The sequence below is a fragment of the Syngnathoides biaculeatus genome, chromosome 8 (genome assembly GCF_019802595.1).
Source record: "Syngnathoides biaculeatus isolate LvHL_M chromosome 8, ASM1980259v1, whole genome shotgun sequence".
Classification (NCBI taxonomy): domain Eukaryota; kingdom Metazoa; phylum Chordata; class Actinopteri; order Syngnathiformes; family Syngnathidae; genus Syngnathoides; species Syngnathoides biaculeatus.
In genome coordinates, this window is record NC_084647.1 from 24,979,938 (window position 1) to 25,007,935 (window position 27,998).

A 27,998-nucleotide genomic window follows, 5' to 3' on the forward strand; every position below is an offset into this window, starting at 1 on the left:
TTTGTCGATGATCTCTTTAAGTGCAAATACTGAATCACAGGCTCTGATTGTTTGGATAAAAGTACTTTAATTATCAATTCATCTGTGGATTATATTTTTGATTAATCGATAGTCAATCTGTTTTAATGGAAGACAGAAATCTGAGAATATGTAGGGTTGAGAGTTTGGACATTTTTAGGTTAATGGTCCTCTTTCCATCAGAATTTTTTCCTACCATTGTATGCATAACAGGTCAAAATGAGTCTGGCATGATTTAAGTCATATATGTCATATATCCATCCATTTTCTGAGCCACCTATCCTCACGAGGGTCTCAGGAGTTCTGGAGCCAATCCTAGCTATCATGTTTTTGGGATGTGTGAGGAAACCATAGTCCCTGGAGAAAACCCATTCAAGTACGCGGAGAACACGCTAACTCTACATAGGCGGGGCCAGGATTTGAACCCTGGTCCTCAAAACTGCTCTATATCTGCACCACCATGCCGCCGTATCAAATATGCATTATTTTGTTATTAAATGCAAACGGTAATACACAGCCAATGGCTTGCAAATCAGGTGGATTTGAAAATCTCCAAGAGGGTGATGCTATTTTGTCAATGAACTGCAACAGACAGTTGTAGTTGACAGACATCAGGACTGACGAAAAAAAAAGTCTTTACCCTACAAGCCACCTTTTAGGATTCGCACACTACCAGAACTAAGACAAAAGCATGAAAAATCATCTTGGAACTTCCACATTTTGGTCACCACCTCCTCCAGCTTCTTCCCTCAGGTTGGTGCTACCGAGCAATGGAAACAAAAACAATCAGACACTCCAACAGCTTCTGGACCCAAAGGTGATTAGTAGATCCTCTCGTAATCTTGGTTTCCAGTCAGTTTTGGTTTGAACAGACAGCAGCTGAAAGGGACAGATCGACAAACAAAGCAATGGACTATTTGCTTAACATTCAAACATGTACGCAAGGCACTGCAAGTCCTGTAACTCATGGACTTTCAAGTTGTTGTCAACCAAAGCTAAATGTCTGTTGATATTTCATAAAGTCTGCAGAAATATTCCAAATGTATGCTTTTTTTTTTTCCCGTGCCACTGTGTCAACTTTACGGGTGCGGCTGCAAAACTTTGAGAACTGTTGGTCGTGATTTGAAAGCCCAAGTAGCATGAAATATGATTGAACCATCAGCAGTTGATTTGCTAAGACTAAAGTTTAAACAGTCATTCTATATGTTTGATCTATGAGTAAAGAGGGCATGATTTAGTTTATTTTATATTAATATATGATATTGAATTAATTTTATGGGTCAAAATAGTAGACTAGCTTCAAGCTGCTGGGTGCAATCTTGTCTGATCCTTGGTTCTCTTTAACTCACCCTGTGGGTATTTTACCCCCGACTCTTCTGCCTCTTTGTTCTTAGCTCCTCTTGCTTCCTGGCTCTTGCTATTAGCTCCCCAGCTCGGGGGCTCCCCCTTCCCCTTTTGTTCAGGCGTCGGCTCCCTAGCCTCCATGGTGCTGATCCTCCAGAACAGTTTCTGTTGGGCTACAAGATACCAGACAGATGACCAAAACTGCCTCGCGTACGACTGGTCAATCACCATCGACACATTGAGCACCCCTGCATTACAGTGTTGTCACTAAAAAAAAAAAAAAAATCACTATAATTTGTCTCTAATGGGGAAAAACCACAACACTCAAATTTACCTTATAGTGTTGGTTGTATAGTGGGTAGCAGAGCTGCCCTCTTCAATTCCTGGCTGACCGATTGCGCTCATGTTTCATGTAGTCATTATGTTACGTGAAAAAAGGACTTATGTAACTCAAACACAAAAACCGTCATTTCAAGTACTGAATCGAGAGTCTTGGCAGGGGTGGCAACCTTTACCAAATTCCACACAGGCACACTCAGAACTGTGAGGCAAACGCTCCAACCAGTCGTGTCACCATGTTGCCTAGACCTAGAATGTTTTTTTTTTCCTGTGTTGCACTTCTTCCAAGTAAGGAAGCACTTGAATAATTTTATGAAAAAGACGAGAACGATTCAATTAAATGTTTTTAAAGAATTGATTCAAATGAGTTAGACTGGGTAAAGCAGTTCTGAGGACTGGGGTTTGAATCCCGGCCCCGCCTGTGCAGAATTTCCAAGTTCTCCCCGTGCCCGCATGTTTGTTTTTTTTTTCTGAAAGCTCAAGTTTCCTCCCATATCCCAAAAACATGCATTCATTGGAGACTAAATTCCCCAAAGGTGTGATTGTGAGTGTTTGTGTGCCCTGTGATTGGCTGCCAACCAGTTCAGGGTGTACTCCGCGTCCTGCCTGATGATAGCGGGTAAAGGCTGCGGCACTCCCACGACCCTTGTGAGGATAATGGTTGGATGGATGATTGAAATGATTCAGTACACTCAATAGAGCTGTCATGCCCATGACTATAAGCTATGAAGTGTGTTTGATTGCAAGATAATCCATTGCTTCAGATTTTCATGTGGGCCGTCAGCTGCTCCATTGTCCTACTTGTTAAAGCGTTAGCTGTTTGGTGTAATGTATTGTAATTCTGATTGTCCATATGAAATTGTTGAAATCTGGAGAGCCAAAGTTTCAACTTTACTTAGAAGTGCAATTCAGGAAAAAGTCCCCCACTTTTTTATAACCATTGTAAAGTTCCATTATGTGAACAGTTGACTATAATTTGACTCTGGTTCAACTCAAAGTCACAACTTTTGAACTACTTACATCATAAAACAGCTAGAAATCAAGTCAAGTACGCGGCCCATTGTATTACAGAGCTGCATGCCGATGTCATCTACTTTGGTTATTATGACAGAATTACACAAAGGTGGGAATGTCCTACGACAAGTTTGCATTACCATTGTTGCCGTTGCGATTTAACTACTACTGTCTACTCTTTACATCTCTTTGAAAAAAATGCTTGCATATCAATGATCAACCAAGGTGAAGGGTGGGCCATCTCCCATTTCCAAGATGGCCTTGTCCATGAAACTAGGGGTCACCACTTGTAAAAACATCCCAGAATGTGAAGTTTTGAAAAGAAGTGGTAATTTAGCTTGGGTGCCAGTGGCTCTGGTGTAAGTGAATTTTATTCACTGATACTAACATACAGTGTCCAACTTTTGTGAGTCCAAGGAAAGTGCATGTGTTTACCGTGGTCAACATTTTTGCGGATGATTTTATGAGGACAAAGTGAGGCTTTATCCTTGGAAAGAAGCACAAGAATGAGAAATGGAATACCATCCCAGCCACAGCCTCCAAATTGGCCTCATTACTGCGTAACTTCCTGGTCAATGCGCGTTGCTCTGACCTTGGCCTTTGAAATGTAGAAGCGTGGCGTCTCAGGGCTGGCGCTCGAGGAACAAGCCGTCTCTGTGTGATTGTGTGTGTTTTGTGTGTGTGTGTGTGTGTGTGTGTGTGTGCGTGTGTGTGTATATACACGTTCAGCAGCGGGTCCTTTGTGTGATTGTGTGTTGACGCGCTGGCGTTTGAGGGAGTCAGTGGTGCTCCTTCTGACGTCAATCCGCCACACTTCAATAGATCTATGTCAGTGTTCAGGGTGGTGTTGAGGACTGGATTAGACAGAGAACAGTAATGCCTATCAATCACTTTTATAGATAAACAGAGGCCCATCCATCTATTGTAACACTCCAGACATGAGTGGTGGTGTAAGAAATCAAGTGCATACGCCTCCTGTCTTCTCCTTGCACTAATCAGACACCAGCACAAGGTTACAGTCAGCTGCTGTGACAGTGTTTATATGTTATTTTCCTGAGTGAAGAAAACCCCCTCAGGCTAGTTTAGCTCCCAAATTCTCAACAACAGTGCCAGTGTCAACTCTGGTAGGACAATACCACGAGCAGGATATGCACATGCATCTTTAGTTTTTACTTTTTCACTCCATTGTAGACAGTGGGCTCTATTATTTTGGATGCCAGTGCAAAAACAGGCATGTCTTGATTTTTGCACAAGAGCATGGGTGGGTGTTCTTTCGGAGATGTGCCCAGCGGTGTGAAAATTTGGTGTGAGAAAATTGGTCTCAAATCTTGCTGACATTACCTCTCATAGTAGATAACCGATCTAATGCAAATTTTCAGAATTTGATCAGGGCACAGGCCGACAGATTCCGTCAGATATCGTTCACTACTTATATTGATTAATTATTGCTTCATGCCGGTGCAACTTTTTAGAGCATTGGACTCACAGTAGTGAGGATCTGGGTTTGAATCCCAGCCCTGTGAGGAGTTTGCATGTTCTGCCTGTGCCTACGTGGGTTTTCTCCGGGCACTCTGGTTTCCTCCCACGTCCCAAAAACATCCACTCATTGGAGACTAAATTGCCCTGAGGTGTGATCGTGAGTGCGACTGTTGTCTGTCTCCATGTGCCCTGCGATTGGCTGGCAACCAGTTCAGGTTGATTCCAGCACTCCTGCAACCGTCGTGAGGATAAGCAGCTCAGAAAATAGATTGATGGGTGGATTATTGCTTATTTAGGAAATATTTTAAGTGCAACACTACTAAAAAAGCCATTTTAGGGGTTATTTGGTATTTTGAATAATACTTGGGAATCATCTATAGTTAGATTTTATCTGCTGTAATTTAAACAAGAAGTGTACATTCTGATATTTTGCATGATAATTTTGTGAATGGATTGGTTTAAATGTCACAGAGCGGACATAAAATGACCCAAGAATCCCCGTGCTGAATTTAGCTCCAGACATGAGATTATGCAAGCAAAATACTGTAGACAGTCTGAATGGCTGTGTGTCACTTGATAGGCTACAATCTAATATCAGGAGTAGAGGCTGTCATATTTGATTGAAAGCGGAATGCTGTTGCGAGCATAGTCTTGCTGCCTTGCTGGTTGAGTTGAATTTAACTGAGACCTGTGACATGTTGACCAGGTGTTGTCATCACAGTGTCAGTCTGACACTCAAGGGTCTGGACAGACAACAATACTCAGCCCCTCTTTTGTTAAGCGGCCAACTCTGTCACCACGTGATGGAATCCAACCGTCACTGAAAGGCGCCTGAACCAGTGTTGATTTGTAATCTCAACCAGAGAGCTTCCTTATATCAGTCTGGTTTATTTGTTTCATGCCTAACATTTTCACAAGCTCAGCGTTTTTGTGCCTCTGCCTTGTCGGACTGCTACACCGTTTATAACCCTGACTTGGAATAAAACCACGCTCAATACCATGCCCTCGTTTCAGAGTCCTGCATTTGAGTCTGCCTCCATGCCGCCAGCTCATGACAGTTTTGTGTTTTTCTTTATTAAATTTTGTTGTGTTTTGGCTCAAAACTATTTTTTTTCATAGGCCCGTTCGAATTGAATGTGGACGTTTGAAGTTTTGAGATACGATTAACAAGATCTTAGTGCAGCCTCACTTCACTGCTCCGACCTTCAAATGTTTTGCCAAAGCCCCACCCCTAATTGACGTTTCACAAGACATGCACTGTAAACAAATTGACATTAGCCACAGCTGCTACATTAGTAGCATGACTTATTGTAGTGGAGTGTCACTATAACACTTAACGTTATCATCTTAAAGTTTCATTTATGGCAATATACAGTCAATAAAATAATCAAGAAGAAGTGCTAAACTTACGTGTCAAGCAGAAATTTTGCAAATTCAATGTTGTTTCTCAATCCTCAGTTGCCTGAGCTGCTAAACCTATTTAGTCTTGTGCCGTTGCTTGAAAACAGTAAAGTTTCAGCAAAGTATGTTTCTGGAATCGATTGACAGGTCCTCCGCAATCCCTTGTGGGTCTGATTGGTTGGTTTGCTTTAGGCTCAATGATTTCTAAAATATAATAATAATTAGCAGTTTATTAGAGGTACAAGATGTGCCAGAGACAGAAGATTATATTTATCCTTTACTACTATCACGTCACTTTGATGTTGATAGTTTTCATAAATACAACTAACAGGGATTTATAGAGGAGTTGAAAACGCCGCTCTTTCACTTTTGTGTGCAATACATTAAAATTGAAAAAAAAAAAGATATTGGTTTTCCAAAATTTAAATGCATTGTTAAAATTCAAAGTGTGTAGAACATTACAGTGACTAACAATAATATGAGATATAGTATACATTGAGAATAAGGTTGCCTTACTGTCATTGTAACACTATACTGCAAAATTGAAGGACTATTATTTGTCTTGCCATCTACAATGCCATAGTATAATCTCGGTCATGATGGTGGTACTTCAAGAGGTAAGTACTTTTTTGAGGTGGTATGTGGTGTAAAAAAACAAAACTGAGAATGTATTGAATTCAAATTGCATTTATAGTACATCTGGATGCTATCTGTGGTGAACTTATTTTGACATTTGAATGACATTAAAATGTTACTTAATACCAAGTTTTTTCTTTTTTTTACCCTAGAATTGATTTTTTTCCATGTCAGTGTTTCCTATGTGTGTGTGTGTGTGTGTGTGTGTGGTGTGTGTGTGTGTGTGTGTGTGTGTGTGTGTGTGTGTGTGTGTGTGTGATTTCCTATTCGGATCAAACTTGACACAGGGTGTCTTTGTGTAGAGTTGTAAGCGGGCGGTTGATGATTCTGTGGCACTAAACACGAGGCGGCATTCCCGTATCTTGGCATGTTGGAGCATGGAAAAGGCATTTTTGTGTTGCACATTTGCCCCCACTTCTGCATGACTCTGTCCTTCCATCAGTTACATAAGTCCTCCCCCCATCACACCCTTCCTACCCATCCACTCCAATCAAACAAAACACTGTCAGACCGAAGGCGCACTTCATGCAATTAGCGCGACTACATCATCGTTTCGAACAAATCTGGCAATTTTATAGTCTTGATGCTTTTAACAAACCTCTCACTTCCACTTCAACATACGCACACTGGCTCAGACTCCAGTCACACGAATATAGGCCCAGAGGAGCTGTGTTATTCCTATTGTGTTCCCTCGCTATATTGCGGTTCATCATTTGCGCTTCTATATCCTAGATTTTCAAGCAATCATTATTTTAAGAGGTTTTATAGTGCACACCAGGGGTGGAAAAACTAAATCCCAAAAGGCAACATGGAGACCTCTCCTTTCTTTAAACTGAGTCCTGTAATATGTAGTCTCTTAATGTGTTCATTTTCATAATTATTAGTAATAACAATGATACTAATGATAGGCTTGGATGGAAAAAGATGACACGCTGTGGCAACCCCTAACATGACAAGCTGAAAAGAAAAGAAGAAGAACAATTATAATAATGATAAAAATGTGTACATTGCACTTTTCAGACTTTCACTTTTTTTTGGGTGGGTTTGTAATGCTTCCTTAACATTCACGGAAGGTAAAAACCTGATTTAAAGTGGCGGTAATCAGCCCCCAACCCCCCAAAAATGTCATATAAATTCAATACACCACGTTAAACAAGGTGATCAAATTTAAAGAAAATCGAGAAGTATGTAAAAGCTTAAATAATACCTCAGTTTCCAATTAACGGTAGTGACACACAAGACGGCGGAGAAGGGAATCCTGGGACTGTGGTGATGTCATCATAAATGTATGTGTAAGGACCACGTCTCAGCTCTCAGATGCTGTGGGTGTGTCCAGTGGTGTTGTTGATGCTCAGCTCGTCATCTGCATGTGTCTTTGAAAAGTCAATCTATCATTTTTTTCTGGGTTTAAAAAAATGTTACCAAGCTCTTTTGGAATTTGGGATATCCAGCGAAGACTCATGCTCAGAGTTTAGCTATCGTCAGCTTGCTCATTCTAAGTGTGCTTCTTTCGGCTTGTCCCATTACGGGTCGCCACATTGTGTCATCTCAGATGACTCGTATTTGTTTGGCACAGTTTTTACACCGGATGCCCTTCCTGACGCAACCCCTCTCGGGGAGTGGAGGCCCCAGTGGGATACGAACTCACGACCCCTGGTTTACCAAACCAACGCTCTAACCACTGATATGGAGTGGTCAATGGGCCTTTTAATGGAAGCTAAGCAAAGCTAACTTACAACAAAGTAGCACAACCCCAAAAAATTGTCAATTTGGACTTAGTGAGGGAGGGAACTGTCGTTAGCAAGCATTTCCTCCAGCCCCCTGATGTCACGCCCCGCCCACATCATAAGGAAACTTCAAACAGTGAAACAGATGCTTGAACCATCTGACAGTCACAGCAATTTTATATATACATACATACATACAGTAGACACACTTCTATATTCTTGTGTGTGTTTTCAGATCTTCTCTTCCAACATATTGAATGTATTTAGAAGCAAAGCAAGGGTGTCTGATTTGTGCCACCCATGCGCAGTTCAAAGAAATGAGGCCCTGCAAGCCAAATCGTAACACCTTGTGCGACAATGACCTGATGGAAAGTATGAGAGCGGTTTTATGAGCCGCCGATTGACGGGAGCCCCCCAGAGGGGCTGCAGATGGAGAGTGTGACATAACCAGGATGGGGGGGGGGGAGGGATGGTGAGGAGAAGCATAATTGGCACTCCCATCTTGGAGGGGGGGGGGGTGAGGTGAGGGAGTGTTAAAAGAGATGAGATGGAGAATACAGGGGAAGGAAAGCAAGCGAAACGAGGTAAAATCATACATTCACGACAGATGTAGTTTCCTGTACTATCCTTTGCAAAGCTGTAGAATCAAGTCTCAATAACATTCTGATTTGTTTATTTTTGTGAGTAACTCAAAAGTGCGTTTGTTCTTGTTTCTTTTGTGCATTTGTTGAAATTACAACTTATTCTTACAAAGCTGTGACTTCATTCCAGGATAGCTTTATTCTATTCTTTCCCCAAATAGTGTTATGCCTTTATTTTCATAACTTTGGAATTCAGGAGTTTTCACCACATAATATCATATTCTTGTCATGTTAGAACTTTATCTCGCAGAAGTACAACTCAACTTCATTCTTGTAACTTTGAAACTGTTTCTCAAAGAAATAAAAATTCATTCTTGCACTATTACAACTTTATTCCCAAACTATTCTAACTTTATACTTGTACCATTCCAACTTTATTCTTGAAACATCATTATTATAATTTGATCATGACTTATCTGGTTGCATCACAACTCATTTACGTAAAATCATGACATTTTCTTATAGTATGACCACTTGATTCTGATATCATGGCATACTTCTTATAGTACAACTTTATTCTTGTAACAAAAACATTTTCCATTAAATTCCAACTTTGTTCTTGAACATTATGACTTCATTCTTGTGAATTTACAGCTTTTTCTTCAATTACTATGCCATTATAACATTATTACATTTTCTTGAAACTCTTGGACAGCCAAATTCGTAAAACACTAGGCCCTTTTACGACGTTGATCATTTGAAATTGTGACTTCATTATTTAAAAACAATGATATTTTCTTGTAATATTGCAACTAATTACAACTTTGCTCTCAAACATTACAACTGTATTCTTTTAATATTACAGCTTCGTTCTCAAAATTTCATTATTTTATTCTTGTAAAATGACATCTTCATTATTCTAAAATTATGATTTTTTTCTCCATATTTACAGCTTTGTTCACATGAACGGCGACTTTGTTTTTCATGACTTTATTTTCGTTAAAAAATGAGACTTTTTTCTTGCAATGTTACACCTTTATTCTTGTGAAATTATGACTTTTTTCACATTGTCATAAGATCAACTCACATTAAGACACATTTAGACAGGTGCAATTCCATCCTAGTCTTACATTTTTCGGAGAATGTGGTGGGAGTAAAGCGGAGCGCAAGAAGCAAAATTTACTGATAAGGGAAGAGGAAAAGGGAAAAAAAGTCATAAATTCACTACGACCTGGTTCTCTTGTAATGTGTAGAGTGTACAGTACTTAAATTCAGTTTGTGTCTTACTTATAAGTCGTGACGTCGCCGTATAATTTGGAAAGACGTTTAAAGAGATTAGTTCGGCGTCAACTTATCAGGAGAACAGGGTTCTTTACTGGAACACACGCACACAAAACACACACAAAACACACAGATAACACGAACGAAAACACACTTGTTTAGTTAAGCCCACTGACACGACATGACACCGCCGAGTGACCACAGATGTATTGTGCTGTTGTGATGCACACTGTCATGTGAATGGACTTTGACTGTGTGTGCGTGTGTGTGTATATACAGTCCAACTTTTTTTCTCTAGAAAAAAATAAGTGCTTTGGCCGTGGCTTCATGACTTTGCATAATATTGCCAACTTTCCTTTTCGCAACATTGCCTTTACTCTTGAAACAATGCTACCCAAACGCTATTGCGGCAGCAGACTTCAAAACAAGCAGCAGTTCAGCAGATAGTGAGCAATTCTTAAAAAAAAAATAGATCTCAAGTGCTCCCCTAAAGCTGATTAATGCCACTTCCAGTTGAAGTGTGCTGTAAAAATGAACATAGTAAGAGGGTTACGCAAATTACATTTCACGTATTTAACCAAACCACATATGAAATCCTAATCAGAATCTTATGAAAGTTTATTAACTTAATGCTGCAAAGAATGCGAAATGCCATAGACAGGCTAACAAAGCTAGCATCCACGTTGCAGTGTTAAAACATTTGAAGCAACCAATATTAGAATACTAATGGCACAAATACGCACAGACAAATGTGACGTAATAACAATAATCAATGACCGATTTTGCCTAGACTTTGTAGTGACAATTTTCTCCACATGTTTGTGTCAAATCTATGTAATATATATTATGTATGTGCAGTATTTATGTGTGTCTTATACTGCACCTGGGGACCAAGGTGTGCTCAGCAGAAGGATCAGCATAAGGTTCATTGAATTAATGCAAATACTATTTCCATATATTGAATTGGAATGGGCGGCACGGTGGTGCAGCCGTAAAGCATTGGCCTCAGGGTTCTGAAGATCTGGTTCAATCCTGGACCAGCCTGTGTGGAGTTTGCATGTTCTCCCCGTGCCTGTGTGGGTTTTCTCCGGGCAGTCCGGTTTCCTCCCACATCCCAAAAACACGCAACATTAATTGGACACTCTAAATTGCCCCTAGGTGTTATTGTGAGGGCGGCTGTTTGTCTCCACGTGCCCTGCGATTGCCTGGCAGCCAGTTCAGGGTGTACCCTGCCTCCTGCCCTTTGACAGCTGGGATTGGCTCCAGCACTCCCCGCGACCTTTGTGAGGATAAGCAGCTAAGAAAATGAATGTAAGTGTTGCAATTACTTATATTATCAATATATGTTTCTTTAATACAGTACAGTGCTATTTTATTTAATTTTATAAAAAATATGGAAGGGGGACTGGAACAAATGAAAATGGCATTCCTATGAGGAATAGGAACTGAACAGAACTGATCTGAGGTACAAGTGATTTGAGTTTCAAATTAAATACGCAAATCAAGGCACCGATGTATTTTTTGTGAAAGTGTAGACTTCAATCACGTTGTTTCATTTCTAATCCACTATGGCAGCAAATGATGGCCAAATCAAAACAAATTATTGTGAAACTACAATATCAAACAGTCTATCAAATTCCTCCAGTAAAGGCACAAACAATCCAAGTTAGTTCAAGTGCGGCTATGTGTATAAATCTTGTGGTTTAAAGTGACTTATCCTCATGCGAAGTGCCAACAACTGCTCGCGTGTGATAATTTACAGGATAAAAAGACGGCATCTGATATAAGAACTCCCTCCTCATATCACCTTGCATCATTCAGCGTGGGAATCATCTGGCAAGTGCCACAAATATGTCCACGGCACTATCGTGTGTCACAAGCGGGCTGCGCACGTATACAAAGTACAAAGTACAAAAATCACCACACGCGGCATGTTCATGAGCTGCGGTGCAGGGTCACATGCTTTGGTCCCAGTGACCCTCATCTTGTGTCACTGGTGACACACGAGGGGGGCTCGTGTTAGGTTACACTCCAACATCTGTCGGGGTTTTGACACTCGCGTCTTCTCGGCTCTGCGTCTCACCCAAATTGGACGTGCAAGAACGACGTGCAACAAGGTGATTAAAAGTGAGCGGTATATATTTTTATAGGTGATTTTACAGGTGGAACCACTGTATTAGAGTAGAAAATCATCTATTTGAATCCTTTTAAAGATGTTTCAGGTCCTAAAATGGCTTGCTTATTTGTTTGCGTTTATAATAGCAGGGCATTATTGTTATATATGTTGTTTATAGACTCTGGAGTACAGTATTTATTCATTTGTACATGTTGCCTTTGTGACACATGGTCAAACTTGAGAATATCAAAAGGGGCATACAGTATTTTGTGAGGAAGAGAATGCGAAGAAATCCCCTCCAACGTGTTGATGATTCCTTCGTGGCTTCTGGTCGGCTAATCATCGTGACCTCAATGTCTAAACGCTGTCTAACCGCCAACACTTCCACAAAATTCTCCCTGATGGTTTGCCAAAACGTCTTCTTAATGCACTCTGATAGAATCTACTTACAGAGCAGCTTTGCATTCAGACAGTTATATTCTTTTTCTGTACTCCCCCGGTCTAAATGTTTTATTTTTTTACTTACACATTGAGTTACCCTGTGTCTGAAGTGCGCTATATAAATAAATTGGCTTTGCTTTGCTAAAAAGCTCTCAGATAATCCAAACATGGCTGAAAAATACTACGAGTACAGAATGAAATCACAGTGGATTGTTTTTTTTTTATTTTTAATCCAGTACATTTGCTAAGTACAAGTCAGTTGTATTTAACTTTCAAATGCATCACATTTGCATTTCATCTTTGAGAACTGTTTTTGAACAGTGATGTAGGAACAGTTTTTAAAATTTCAATTAATATGTTTAAATTTAGGGCAGCACGGTGGCTCAGCTGGAAAGCGTTAGCCTCACAGTTCTGAGGTCCTGGGTTCAGTCCCGGCCCTCCCTGCGTGGAGTTTGCATGTTCACTTCCACCAAAGAGCACTCATAAATCAAATTTCTGCTTGCAATTCAAGCAAAGAAAAATGTGGCCAAACAAAACCTCAAATCTCCCAAAAACTCCTCAAGTCACTTGTTTATCAAGGCACCCTTGTATTTAAAGGTCAAGTGTCATAAATTGGATGATTTTTAATATGTTATTAATGGAAAAACGGCAGCTGGTATGGACCCATCCGTTTTTTTCACCACAAAACATGATTTTGACGTTTAAGGCTTTTTGTAACTCCCACAATGAAAATCCTCTCGAGGGATTTGTTTTCGACAAGCAGCAGGAAGTGACGTTGGAGGCAGGTGCGTGCTCAAGCGGACTCGTTTGTTTCTATTCGTTTTACCTGCGGTAAGACTCGTTCCTCCGTGTTAGCCAAGTTGCCGGCTCATTGCATTGCTGGATATTGCTCGAACACTCGGGAGGATGGATTTACCCTTCATAAGTTTCCAAGAGACCCATTTTGTCGTGAAAAATGGATTGCACGGGTGCAAAGGACGAGAGCTTTGTGGGTTCCAAATGACAGGTAGGTGTGTATAGAGCTATTGAAAAAAATAATAGTTTGGGGGGACCACGTAATCTGTCTCTCATAATGTAACAAAAGATCCGCATACGTATGACAGGGGTGCCAAATGTGTTGATGTGCGCATCGGATGGCTTCTGCGTCGGGCTCGCCGGGGAAGGCTTCCGCGTCGTGCCTCACGGACGAGCACGGCTTCGGCCGGGCTGGTTCATGCATACTGTCTGGGAGTCTGTTGTCAGAAGTAATCTGCATATCATCTAAATATGGCTCGAAACAATAGGGTAATATTGCTTCACTTCACTTGATTGTGAGATGTTCTCTTCTTCGAAAAGAGCTTCCGTGTCTGAAGGGTCGTGTCCCACAGTAGGGGCCACAGCGTGTTTTCAATGACGAATGACCGGGGTGACATCACGGACAGTAGATACAGCCAATATGGCAACCACTTGGATATCGTCGAATGACACTTCTGCCACTTTGCGCATGGATGTCGCGCTCTCAGCTCATATTTATTTTTTCATATAGACATTGAAGTGAATACTGTTATATATATTTTTCATTTCAATATCTATTTTAGAACTTGACCTTTAAGCGCATGTTCAATCTATGTATAATTATACAGTAGCTTTTCATATTGGATATGATGATGATGGTATTTGGAGAGGAAGGTGGTACCTGGTGTAAAAGTTTTGAGATTTACTGGCCTACATTGTACCAACTGATCATGGACATACACACACACACACACACACACACGCACACACATTCCAGTGCATTTTGTGAATGGCCGCCATTGATGCAGCTCCCTTCCCAGCGTGACTTTCCGTGCTGAGGAGCAGGTAAACCAATACACCTCCCAACCCCCGTGAGCACGCACATGCGCAAGCACACACATACAACCACACGTACACACATGCGCCGCTATTGTATTGCTGCTTACTTCCTGGGCCCCCCGTGCACTACCTGCCGGCACATTCCTGCTCAGTCAAAATGTCTTTGTGTTCAATCGTCTTTTGTGGCGCTCTTTACATTGTGTCACTCTTTATTTTGCTTTGTTCCTATCACATCTGCATGACTCCAGCTCGGGACAGGGCAACTTGTCACACAGCTACCGTAGATGATTCGATTTTAAAGTTTAAAAGCAGATAAAACCATGTCTTTTGTCTATTAATGTTTGTGACAACAGTGTATTGCAGCCCTGCGGTTGGCTGGCGACCAGTTCAGGGGGTTCCTCGCCTCCAGTCGGTTGGGATAGGCTCCAGCAAACCTGCGATCTTTGTGAGGATAAGCACTACGGAAGATACTTATGTGAATGAAAGAATAAATGCATGTTTTGGACTGCGTCCAGCCATCCATTATCGGCGGAGCTTATCCTCACAAAGGTCGCGGGAGTGCTGGAGCATATCCCAGCTGTCACCCAACTGCATAACTGAAACACTCTCACACACACTCCCAAAATGCTCTCACCCAAACTACTGTTTTTTTTTCCCCCCTGCTCTTATATATTACTAAAATACTCTTATACACTCAACACAATTTTTTTGCTCACATACACTACTGAAGCGTACTCACAACCCCAACTAAAATCCCATCACAGCTTTTTTTCCCACTGACACTCACTGGAATGCTTTGCACACACACTTTTAAACTTTTTGTTCCTGCTGACTTACTGTACATCACTTAAAGGGAAAATCCGGTGGTGCATTTACAATGTATCCAATAGGTCATGTAATATGTACTCTAGCTTGACAATGTGATGTTAAATCCTCTCTCATTTAATAGTGTTTCGAGAAGATTTTTATCGACAATTGTGAATTTTCAGGGGCACTGCCATTTTCGCAAGTCACATGACCTACGTGGGCGTATGTGACGTGTTACGTGCCGTTCCTAACGCTCAATTACAAAGGACACCATTATGCCCAGCGCTGATTTCTCGGATTTATCCTCATCTGGTGAAGAAATGGCAGTATCGGTTGATCGGGAAGATGGAGGAATACTTACATACAGATCGGCGGAGCCGTGAGCTTGCTTCCCGCCGAGCCAGGAGCTCACTCGGCCGTATTCCTCCGTCTTCCTGATCAACCAATACTGCTATTTCTTCATCAGATGAGGATAAATCCGAGAAATCAGCACTGGGTAAAAATGGTGTCCCATGTAATTGAGCCTTTGTTGCAGCACGGTACACGTCACAGCCGGACACGAGAGAATTTAACATCACATTGTCAAAATAGAGTACATATACATGACTTATTGGATACATTCTTAATGCAAACCACTGGATTTCCCTTTTTAAACACACACGACTGAAATGCGGTAACGTACTGCTGAAGCATTCTCACCCAAACACCGCTCAAACACTCAAACATTACAGTAACATTTTAATCCACACTTCTGAAACGCATACTACTGAAACACTCTCATACACAATAGTGAAACGCTCTTACACAATACAGTGATATTTTTGCTCTCACAAGCACTACTTACTGATTTATTCTCTTATTCACATTACTGAAAATACTGGTACAAGTACTGAAACTACATAATTATTTTTTTGCTCAAATATGGCCCTGAAAAGGTCTCAAACCCACTCCTGAAACTCTCAAAGCTGAACCATATGTCACGGGTACACTCGACGGCTTTATTAGTCGTTAATAGCTTCCATTCCTACTGTCGGATGCCTGACAATCTACTTCATACGCGTCTGTAACCCAGTAAGCCGAATTCCAGTAATAATGGAAAAAACGGTTCAATTGAATATGCAGCAGTGTTCAATCGAGTGGAGTGACATGCGCTATTGAGACACTGCAGTTGAGAATGATTGGTCCCCCACACAAGTGAAGTCAGGCCTTCAACCAATTGAGAGCAAATAAAGGTTTGAATGTCTAAGTGGGGAAAAGTGGAGATGGTGAGTGACACCGTCCACTTGTTAAAGTGTCAGCTCTTTTTTGCGGCTTTATTTGAGCTCGCGGGCTTCCTGCCTGCTCAATAATGCCCCGGGTAAAGGGTGATTACTTTGGGATGAGCCAATAAAAGAGAGGGAGATTTACAACAGCGGGACACAATCTGTCACTTCATCAGTCCTCCCCACTCAAATGTTATCACTTAGCCTCCCCAAAGCACCAACAACAGTTTCTTTATTTTTCAGCCACAGGGGAGGAGAAGACGGATACAAATTTACAGTTGATTTTTTTTTGTTACCGCCTCACTGCTTATTCCATTAGTGCGAGGGTGTCAAATGCATTTTCGACACGGTTGTTGCGGTTTCCCTCAGAGGAGAGGTTGTGACTGTCAAAAACGTAGTGGTGTCTTGATATTAACACATTCACTGCCATTGACGGGTTTAGAAGTCAACTACAGTATCTGTGTTAATTTGGACATTGTTCCATGGCCAAGCTTGTACATCAAAACAAGTGTATCTTAAATCCAACCTTTCTCCTGTGAAATTAATTTAAATTCTATTAATCTGCTCCTGCTACCACACCCCAAAAAATATTGTAAGGTGTTTTTCAATCACAAAAATGACACTATTATATTGTACTTTATAAAAACACACAGTAATGACATAATTTATTGGAATGCAAGGAGAGAACCCATTTTTGCCACATTTTTTGCTTAAATTCAAGACAGGGGTAGTATAATGCAGAAATAAACCAAGAGGAGCATCGCAACTTAGTGACTCATTAAGCTGCTATAATATATTAATATTCGCTGAAGATAAAGAATATCTGCCCTGTGAATATTGTTGCATTGTCTATGTGTGTTGCTACACTGTTTGTGTTCAAGTGGTATAACACCACGCCACCATGCTATTTGTCGACCTGTCTATGGTATTTCTTATTTTGTGTTAGCAATAAGCTGGTGAACTTCAAAGAAAAAATATATGGTTTCAAATACACATTGTGTAATTGTCTTTGTTTTATGTTTAGATTGACGGTAAACTTCAACTGGGAGTGGCAATAAGCATCTTGAAGCTTGTTTTGAAGAAATGTTTATCTCCCACACTGCTGCTTGTTGTGAATTGAGTTGCGTTCACGGCCATACCAAAACAAAGTGCTTTTAGCTCATATTCTGGCTCGTGAGTAAAAAAAAAAAAAAAATCGTCTGAATGACCTTTTGTATCTAAAAAAAAAAAATAAAAAATGTTAATTATTGTATGTGAAGGCACCAGTGTATGTAGATATCTAATTAATGTTACAAAGGTATTTGTTGGAAATGTTGGTACAGACTGTTTTCCAAAATTAAAAGAACGTACTTATTAACAAGAAACATGAAATAGGCCCATAGTGGATCACATAAAATACAGCGTTGGGCCATATCTGGCTTCCATGCCTTGAGTTTTTCAGCAGTGCTTTAGCCCAATATGACCCTGAACAGCCCTTCACCATCACCCGCTCTTTCTATTTTTCTCCCACTTTGATCTTCTTCCCCTTCCCTAACCTGACCTAATGCTATTCCCTCAAGTCGCATGCAGCACCACATCCCTCTGCCGTCTTAACCAGGAGGCGGGGGGCATAAGAGCCTGGCTGGGTGGTCTCCCCCTGATTCTCCCACAAACTACCCTCCTCCCACTTCACCGGGGTCAGGAGTCAGAGGTGAACCCCAACAATGTGTGGGAAAGGTGCGATGCAGTGTGGAGCAAAAGAGGAGGAGGAGGTGGAAGGAGCCTGGGGTTGCGCCGCTTCCTCCACGAACACACCGCTGCGGCTCCTTAATAGGGCTGCGGGGTCAACAGGACAGAGAAACACAGGCGTGTTGCTGCACGGTGTCGCTTGCATTTTTGATTTATTGGCCCAATTTCTTCTCCAAATGCTTCTTTGTTTGGACTGACAGGGAGGCTCAGTAGACTGACTTAACTGAGGGATCAGCAGAGACGGCTGAGAGGGAAATGCTCTATTTGGAATAGCACAATTGCTTCAGAGCGCTGAGGTAGGTGGTTTGAATCCAGGCCCAGCCTTTTTCAGGGTTTTTTTTTTCCAGGAGTGGTGTGGGTTTTCTCAGGGTACTCCGGCTTCCTCCCACATACCAAAAACATGCACGTTCATTCAAAACTCTGAATTGTCCTTATGTGTGAATTTGACCGTGAATAGTTTTTTGTCTCTGTGTCATGCAATTGGCTTGTCTGCTAGTCCAGGGTCTACTCTGCCTCTTGTCCAGACTCAGGTGTAATATCCATCCAGCCATTTTCTTTGCCGCTTATCCTCACGAGGGTCACGGGGAGTGCTGGAGCCTATCCCACCTGTCAACCGGCAGGAGGAGGTGGGGGAAAACCCTGAACTGGTTGCCAGCCAATCACAGGGCACATAGAGACAAACAGCCGCACTCACAATCACACCACGGGGCAATTTAGAGTGTCCAATTAATATTGCATGTTTTTGGGATGTGGGAGTGCCCGGAAGAAACCCAGGCAGGCACAGGGAGAACATGCAAACTCCACACAGGTGGGGCCGGGATCGAACCCGGGTTCTCAGAACTGTGAGGCCAAGGCTTTACCAGTTGATCCACTGTGCCACCCCCAGGTGTAATATATTTTGTTGTATTTTATCTCATAGTTTAGATTTTTTTTTTGGTGTGTATATTTTTTTTAATCTATATTATCTATTGTTTTTATGTAATTTGTCCGAATTTCTCTCTCACATTTTGTAGTTATTTAATCATGTGGGGTTTTTTTGTATAATAATTAGAATTATATAATTGTTTAACTGCAATTTGCATTATTTTAACTGTAAAGATTTGTGTAGTTCAAGTGTTTGCTATTTTTAATCTTTTTTATTATTTTATTAGTCTACTATTTTTGCTACCTTATGTATTATTATTATTATTAATAATATTTTCAGCTATTTTTTTATTTAGTATTTTTGTGATTTTATAATATTTGTATCTTTTAATGTGCAATTGTATCATACGATCGTTTTGAATTTTTCTCCCAAAGTTTTTTTTGTTGTTGTTTTTAAATATGTTGTTTAGGCAATTCTTTGTGGGGGGGTTATCTAATATAATATTTTATATATTATTTTTTGTTTGTATAAGTGGGTAATAGTTTTGGACTTGTTTATGATATTTGATTTTTTTTTCGAGTATTTATTTTTATCTAATATATTTAAATTGTTAGAATATGTTTATATATTTAAATGGGTGTATTTTCCATTTATCGATTTATATCTATCAAGCTTGCTATCTCAGAGAACGGATGTTTAACCTTTGAAGCGGGTGACTGAATTTTCATAACATACCCAATTTAAAAACCAAGTCATTCAGCAACATACTGCATTCAAAGTGCCCCCAGAGAGATGCAGTATTTAGACAATCTTTGTGGTTTTTGAATGAACGTCACAGTCAGCGTTGTGAAGGACATAATTTTTTTTCACTGACAGTCATGGTGTAAAAAAACGCGCATGGGGACACAATGTCCTGACAGGAAATTAAAACCTTACTCGGCTCTTTCTTTTACTTTTCATCTATTAATCCAATCCGGCTCTCTTTGGAAGGCAGGAAAAAACTAAACTGCTCTCAGTTTAAGAATCAACTCAATGTGTGCGTATGTGGTGAACAGTGAATATATAATGATACACATAAAAGTATGCAGTAAACATACTTACTGTTCTGACTAAACATGCCTTCATAGACAGTTTTGGCTCTGTGCTGACAGATTTGTGTGTCACCTCATGATCACGCCTCTGCTCCCAGCATGTGAGGATCACAACACATATTGTTAACAACAAAACCAAGGGATGCGCCATCCCCAAATACGCCCATCATTTGCGGTACAGACTCGGTGCTCCAAAAAAAAAAAACCACACCAAATTATCCTGGTTTCTGATACTGGGTCAAAGATGGCGGTGAACTTGTAAAACAAAACAGCTGTTAACGTGAAACACTCTGTAGGGTACAAAGATGGATGGCGGTGTATTATGTTTAATTGTATTTCTTATTGGACACTCTTTTTTTGCTGCAGAAACATGTACAGTGGTGCCATGAGATACAAGTGACTGAACCTACAAGTTTTTTTGAGCCGTCATTTGTCTGTTTTTACTTTTCCAATTTGAGATGTGAGCGCTGTGGTGGTGGCACTGAACTCAACTCAACTCAACTCACTTAACAACAAGCAGCACTATGGCAGATCATGAACAATTCTTCAAAAAAGATACGTCAGACTGCTCACTGCCACGCCTGGTTTACTAAAAAGGTCAACTGACATCCATACATACATTTTTAAATAGATATTGTTATGAAAACTGCATAAAATATTATTCACTTCAATGTCTATTCGGAAAAAAAAAATGAGCAGAGAGCGTGTCATTCATGCGCAAAGTTGCAGAAGTCTCACTCGACATCCTAGTAGCAGCCATATTACCTGCAATGTTATTTGCAGATGTCACGCTGGGAGAGAAGACAATGTGCCACCTGCTATGGGAGATGAACAAGAGACATTTTCAGATTTTTCCAATGTCCCTTCTGACACACAACCTCTTTTCGAAGAAGAGAACATCTCACAATCAATTGAAGTGACCAGGGCAATATTACCCTATTGTTTCGAGCCATATTCAAATGATATGCGGATCACTTCTAACTAACAACACATTCCCCGAGGGATGGACAAGGAACCCGATGAAATATACAAAGCAGTGACGGTAAGGAAACACAATGTAACTCTTTTACAAGTCTTGCGTATGTAGCGTACTCAGGAAGACCCATGCCGGGCGAAGTAACTACTTCAGGGGTGCCCAGAAACTGGTGGCCAGTGGGGGGAGCTCCTTTCTCCTCCCCTGCACACGGCCAAACCACCTCCCCGCTCGATCCACCTCCATGTTAACGCCGGGCCATCCGCCAGCGGACAACAACAACGCCGGCGTACTTTACGAAGTTATAAGGCGGATCTTTTGCTATGTTCTGAGAGAAGGATTATGTCATCGGACGCGGATGGAGCTTTTTATTATTACTGCTTTCGGAAAAGTTTTTTGACCTTGGTGACTATACGTTTAGTTAGCTATTTGTCTCTTGTTACACACTACTAAGCTGTCTTTATACTTCTAATTTGTTGTTGTTTTGTGTTGTATTATATTGTGTGTGATTAAATTGTCTTGCCGGTTTGACCAAGGGGATTTATTCTAAATTCACACATAACAGATGCTTTAAACTGTGCGACAAATTAGTCTCACATCACAATTTTTTTTTTAAATACAGTAGCTCTATAGACACCTACCTGTCATTCAGAACCCACAAAGCTCTCGTCCTTTGCACCTGCGCCATACATTTTTCACGCCAAACCGGGTGTTTTGGAAATGTGTGAAGAGTAAATCCATCCTCCCGAGTGTTCGAGCAAAATCCAGCAATACGACGAGCCGGCATTTTGGCTGACACGTTGAAAAAAAAAAGTAATTTTTTGCCGGTACAATAGGTATAAACCAATATAAATACTCGACCCCGCTATTGCAAAAAAAAAAAAAAACGTCACTTCCTGGTTCTTCTCCAAAACAAATGCCTCGAGAGGATCTTCATGGCGGGAGATGTAAAATTCCATATACGACAACAACCTGATGTGTGGTGAAAAAAACAGATGGGTCCATTCCAGCTGATTTTTTATTAAAAATATGCAAAAAATTATGCTTTATGTGTCAGGTGACCTTTAAGTTTACTGTCATTTTAAATCACACAAAAATGTTGTGTATTTAAAACAAATGTAATTTTGCCTCAAAGTACAGTTGGTTAATGCTGCCAAACACAGGCTAACGAATAGCGTTGTGCCACAGTGTTAAAATAATTCAAGCAATGAATATTAGAACACAATTCGTTGAGAAATGTATGGAGACATATAATATTACAATCCACTTGGGCATGGATTCATTATTCTCTTTGAAGAACAAGTAGTATTATTGCAGATTACTGAGCAATTTTGATGTCTCCTTCATATACTGTATATCCATATGTCTGTATCATACTACCCATTAGTGGCAAGGTGCACACACAAGAAAAAATGTCCATTGAATTTGTTGAGCTATTATTTAATCATGTCATTATTATTTTTCTTGTCTTGTGCTTCTTTTCTTTCTTATTAAGAAATACATTACGGAACGGACATTGTTTTTTCAGTGGATGCTGGAACGGATTATTAACATTCACATTCATTTGAACAGGCAGAGTTGAATTGAGAGATGAATGCTTTGAGTTATGAGCATTGTCACGGAACAAAATGTGCATCTGAAGGCATCACTGTTTTGTATGAAGTGAAAATTACTTGGGGAAAATATCTCTGGGGAAGGGATGTATCGATGTTTAGGGATTTGTTTATAACACAACAAAACTCTTGCGTTTGTTATTTTGGAATTTAGTTTTTTCCATTGCTTTATTTACATTCTTCTGAATTAAAAAAAAAAAAAAGTTTAGCTCTATATGAGACTCTCACACAACATTGTGTTTCCTTACCGTCACTGTTTTAGCAAGCGATCACGCTTTGTTAGGAAAGTTCAGAGACGGGCGAAATGACATCATGGAAAGTAATTTTGGCGCAAACAGAGGCGGCAGCCCCCAGGTGACTTTTATGATGAAGAGATTATTAGCGGGGAAATGAAAGAGCTCCACGCAGATTGTGTGTGTACATGTGTCCATAAATGTGTGCGAGGTAAAAGCTCAGCGACAGGCAAACATTCACCTACAACTTCCATTCACTGAACCACTCACACGTAGAGACGTGAGCTGTATCCTTCCAAGACATTCATTTCATTTAGTCATCCTGGACAATTAAAGTCCAAGCTTTTCATGAATGTCTGGCCCGAGCTTGTAATTTTCAACCTAAGCAATTCCAGATGTACTGCACGTTAATGAGACAAAACTTTGTTCAGGGGTGGCTTGAGGATAGCACAGAACTGCACCGCGGAAGCAGAGTGGAGACTATGGTGGAGTACCGAAAACTTTAATGGAGAACATCCAGCAATTTATGTTCGCTCTGACAGCAGACAATTTTTGTTTGACACAAGGCTCTTTTTTATTTTTCCTATTTGATTAGGGCGGACAGTCGCTGATGGTGTAGTGGCGCACACGCCTGCCTTTGGTGCGGGCAGCGTGGAATCAATTACCGCTCAGTGATGATGTCGATATTTGCCCTGCGACTGACTGGCGACCAGTTCAGGGTGTGGTCCGCCTTTCGCCCGAAGCTAGCTGGGATAGGCTCCAGCTTTCCCGCAACCCTTGTGAGGATAGGCATCTTGGATAATGACATGAAATGACATGATTAGGGTGGTTGTATGGAAGTGACAATTTTCTGTTAACCATTCAATAGACTTTGGTGTGTCTCGCATCGCCATTTTGGTGTCGTCCTCTTGTGGCTGGGACCCCATTGGAAGGATGTCAAAATATTGCACAAATGACAAATACATTTCATTTTACAACTACTGACCTCTCTTACTGAAATAAAGTAGTATAGATTTCTAATGACTGACAGTTGAAAATGTAAATCAATGTTGTCTACTGGTGGCACGGTGACGCAGCTGGAAAGTGTTGGCCCCACAGTTCTGAGGTCCTGGGTTCGATCCCGGACCTGCTTGTGTGGAATTTGCATGTTCTCCCCGTGCCTGTGTGGGTTTTCTCCAAGCACTCCGGTTTCCTCCCACATCCCAAAAAACATGCAACATTAATTGGACACTCTAAATTGCCCCTAGGTGGGATTGTTCACGTTTCATGGATTCATACAGAGATTTTGTCAGGAAAAGGCTAGTCACAATTTTGTTTGGATCCCATCTAAATTGTATGGCGTTGAGACAAAAATAGAATCTTAAAAGACTTTGTCTGTTGTCTTTCTCCATGTGCCCTGCGATTGGCTGGCAACCAGTTCAGGGTGTATCCCGCCTCCTGCCCGATGACAGCTGGGATAAGCTCCAGTACTCCCTTGTGAGGATAAGCAGTTAAGAAAAGGAATGGATGGAATATTGTCTGCTATTCCTTCTGTAGCAATTGACTGACCTTTGTATGGTTAATTTTGTAGATTATTACCATTTCAGATTACCGCATTTTCATCATTTTAAACTGCTTAGATTTCTTGAAGACTCCACCATTTGCACAATTGTCACTGTGCCAGGTATTCGTCATTTATCAATCTGCTCTAAATTGCTACAGGATTACTGCTGTCGTAGTAGACTGACTTCAACTATTGGAGGCAAATTTCTCGTGTTTTTGACATGGCAAATAAAGGTGATTCTTATTTGGATTCTGATAAGGCACATCAAAAACGCAAGCGAATATTAGCATGCATTTATTCATTTTCCAACCAGCTCAACTAGCACGTATTGTAGGTACAGCGCAATGGACAGTGGAAATGAAACAAAATGATTACCACACTTGTGTGTTGTTACGCGCCTGCTGATCAAAGCTGCAGAGGCGTGTCAGTCACGGCATCAAGGGGGCAACGCTCGAACTGGCATCGAGTCAAGAGCGTATTTACACAACAAAGGCAAGAGCCCTCACGTGAAAACGTTCCACGTGAGCCAGAGTTGATGTCACCACATGTTGTCCATATGCGGTGTTTATGGAAGGCTGAACAGATGCAACAAAAGACTCCCTCATCCACACCTGCCTTGTAGGTAGGAATGCCACTGGCAGAGTATGTGTAAAAAAAAAAAAAAAAGCAGTGGTTTGACTGTTCTTCCACAAAAATGAATCTTTCAAACCTACTTAAATAGAAAATTTAAGAATTTGTTCTTCATTTTCCGCCACCGATGGCCAGCAGCTCAGCGCCTCCCACTGAGGCCCAGTCAAGCTCGCTTCTGCCTGGGGGGGGGGTGTGCGTGCTGTGGTGGGGTTCCCTGCAGAGGCGCTGTCGTAGCCTGGGGGTGCACTTTTGTCATAATGAACAGCCTAATCAGAATTCAAGCTCGAGTCATTGCGTAAATTTACTTCAAAAGCCTGGTCGTGGGTCAACCACGTTGTAATATATCAGCATTCAACACTATCTTGTTGAGTGTTTTCCAACTTTTATTGAGCCAAAGCACACAGTTTACTTTATAAAAAACCTCTTGGCAGATCACCAAACAAAAATGTTATGGAAAAAACAAATATTGAGATAATGATCTTGTTTCAATTTCCTCACAAATGTGCTTACTCTGCGTTTTGAATACAATGCCAAAATATCCGTTGAATTTAAGATGATAAGTGGCATTTACATTTCTTAAATTCCATTTAATTGTCATTACTTTGTTCTTTTTGCAAAGTACAATCACATAGAGTGATATTTTTATTATTGAAAAACATACTGAAATTTGTTCTTTTGATTTTTTGGGGGGGCATCTGCAACAGATTAATGGCATTTTAAAATCATTTCAATAAGGATTTTTTTTTTCTTTTTAGTGAGGTCACTGAATGAGACTCATATCTCAAGGAACAGCTTTAACCTTGTTCCGGTCAAATAATGCTACATACACACTACTGCCACCTGCTGTTTAAATTAAGCTCAAATTTAAAAAAAAAAAAGTATTTTAAGATTCTATTTTTGTCTCAACGCCATACAATTTAGATGGGATCCAAACAAAATTGTGACTAGCCTTTTCCTGACAAAATCTCTGTATGAATCCATGACATGTGAACAATTACAGGAGGGAAATCATCACAGGGTTGAGTAGCTAATAGCATGTTTCGACTTGTTTGCGCCCAGACGAATGGTGTGAGGCACTATCACCATGGCAACAAAGCAGGGTTTGACTGAATTGCTATTTTCCCAGGTAAGCCCCAACCGAAAAAGGCCTCCTGACCCCATCGTAACTTGTCACTTCCCACAAAGGCTAATCCGGCATCTCCATTGTGTCCCGCTCACTCAGCGTTCAGGCCCCCGCAGGCAAGACGCTGGGAACGTCACGTAAAAAGCTCGTATGGTAAAGCGCTACTGTCGAGCCGGACTTTAACTTTATTAACTGCTGCCTCCTTTGAGGTGGACAAGTCAGCCTTGACTGGAGTCCTTATGAAATCATCTCGGGTTGGGGGAAAAAAAAAAGAAATGTTTTCCTAGGGCCTGCTTTCAAAGGGACTATCAAAGGGTCAGCAAACACAAGAGAGGCACACTCCAGCCATAAATGACGCACACTGTTTGCACACGCGTTCTCGTACCGGGCGCCAGGGAGAGGAAGCGAGGACAAGACTGGACTCACTCCAACTTAAACACTGTTAACAGGTCATCGTCACAATAACATGTTTTGATGAGACTGAAACGTATTGATGGATGCTGGTGTATGGTTTGGGGTCGGCAAGTTTTTATGTACAAGGTGCACATTGGGGTTTTAAAACAGACATTTGTACGTTTTAAAAAAAGAAAAGGTAATATATGTATCAACGATAAATTATTCTCATGATTAAAGTGTGATTTATGATTAATTTTAACTTCACACTATTACTGGAAAGACTTGACAAAAATACAGTATACAGTGCTGCTTTGAGATATGAGTTGAATTCATTCATGACCACTCTCAAAACACAACAACCACAACTCAAAACAATAACATTTTTCATTTCTTACCTGTTTAGACTTTTTCATTGCTGTTAATATCCCATACCTTGATCCTCGTTTGCCTATTTTGGGGGGAAATTGAAACTTTTTGTTTTAAATTGCTGCCTCGCTTCCCTGCACTTGGGTTCTCCACATTTTGCCTTCCAACTCCACGAAAACCTGACCGTGACAGAATCTCTTTCATTCTTCCTTCAGCTCATTACACACACATCGAATTACATTACACCCACAGAAAAGAGCCTTGGCTTTGAACTTAAGAAGTTAAAAGACTGTCAAAAAAAAAAAAAAGTCCATGGCATATTTTGTTCCAAAACAAAATTCAGTTAAATTGAGTTTCAAACTCAATTCAGCACAATAAATTCAATCATAAGCATCAGTTAACTTGGGGGGAATGAGCTAATCATAGACAAGTAACCAATTAATCAATACAATAAAATATAAACTGTATACATGAGTTTGTTTTAGAAGTATATTTGTTTTATCATTCACAATATTTATTTTGTATTTATTTGTTCTCATTCAAATTGAGTTTCTTATGTGTCTGATGACTAAATTACAGGCATCAGTCATTCAAGTGTATAGTGCATTTACAGTCAAAGGCCAGTGATTGTCAAAGTAGGCTACCACTAGTGCTACGTCTTCCTCTTGGGGTACACAAAAGAATCCCAGACCAATTGCAGTTCAGTTGTCTTTCAGTTTAAAGTTCCGGTGCAATACATTTGCATGTAATTTTTTACCAACTGTTTATTTTAAAACATCAATTTACCATAAGTAAAAATGTAACTTTGATGTACATTAGTTCTTATAGAACTTATTTTTACATTGTTATTTTCCTGTGTTTAAGCATAGCACAATGCTAAACTTCAAACTGTGCATAATCTTATGTGGATTTTAATAAAGCGTGATATTAATTGGTTGGGAAATAAAAAACACACCAGAAATTGTTAGACACTGTTCAGAAAAAAATAAAAGTTGAAAGAAATGTATAATTCAGAAAACAAATAAAGCAAAGCCGAAACAGTTTTACATTACAGAAAACAAATTTAAATTTTTCTGAAATGCAAAAGTGTTTCACAATTTGTCACATTGTTTTGTACTATCCAGCCTCCGTAGTACGCTGCCTGCACCAAAATCAGGC

At 40.4% G+C, this 27,998-nt stretch overlaps 1 long non-coding RNA gene across 1 annotated transcript; it reads right to left on the reverse strand.

Annotated features, from left to right (window-relative positions):
* LOC133505173 (uncharacterized) lies at nucleotides 1-27,064 on the reverse strand. Its single transcript, XR_009796166.1, has 3 exons — nucleotides 26,870-27,064; nucleotides 1,368-1,535; nucleotides 1-897 (listed from the first exon to the last, which is right to left on the reverse strand). It is a non-coding gene; the product is annotated as an uncharacterized LOC133505173 (long non-coding RNA).
* Between the last annotated feature and the right edge of the window lie 934 nt (nucleotides 27,065-27,998).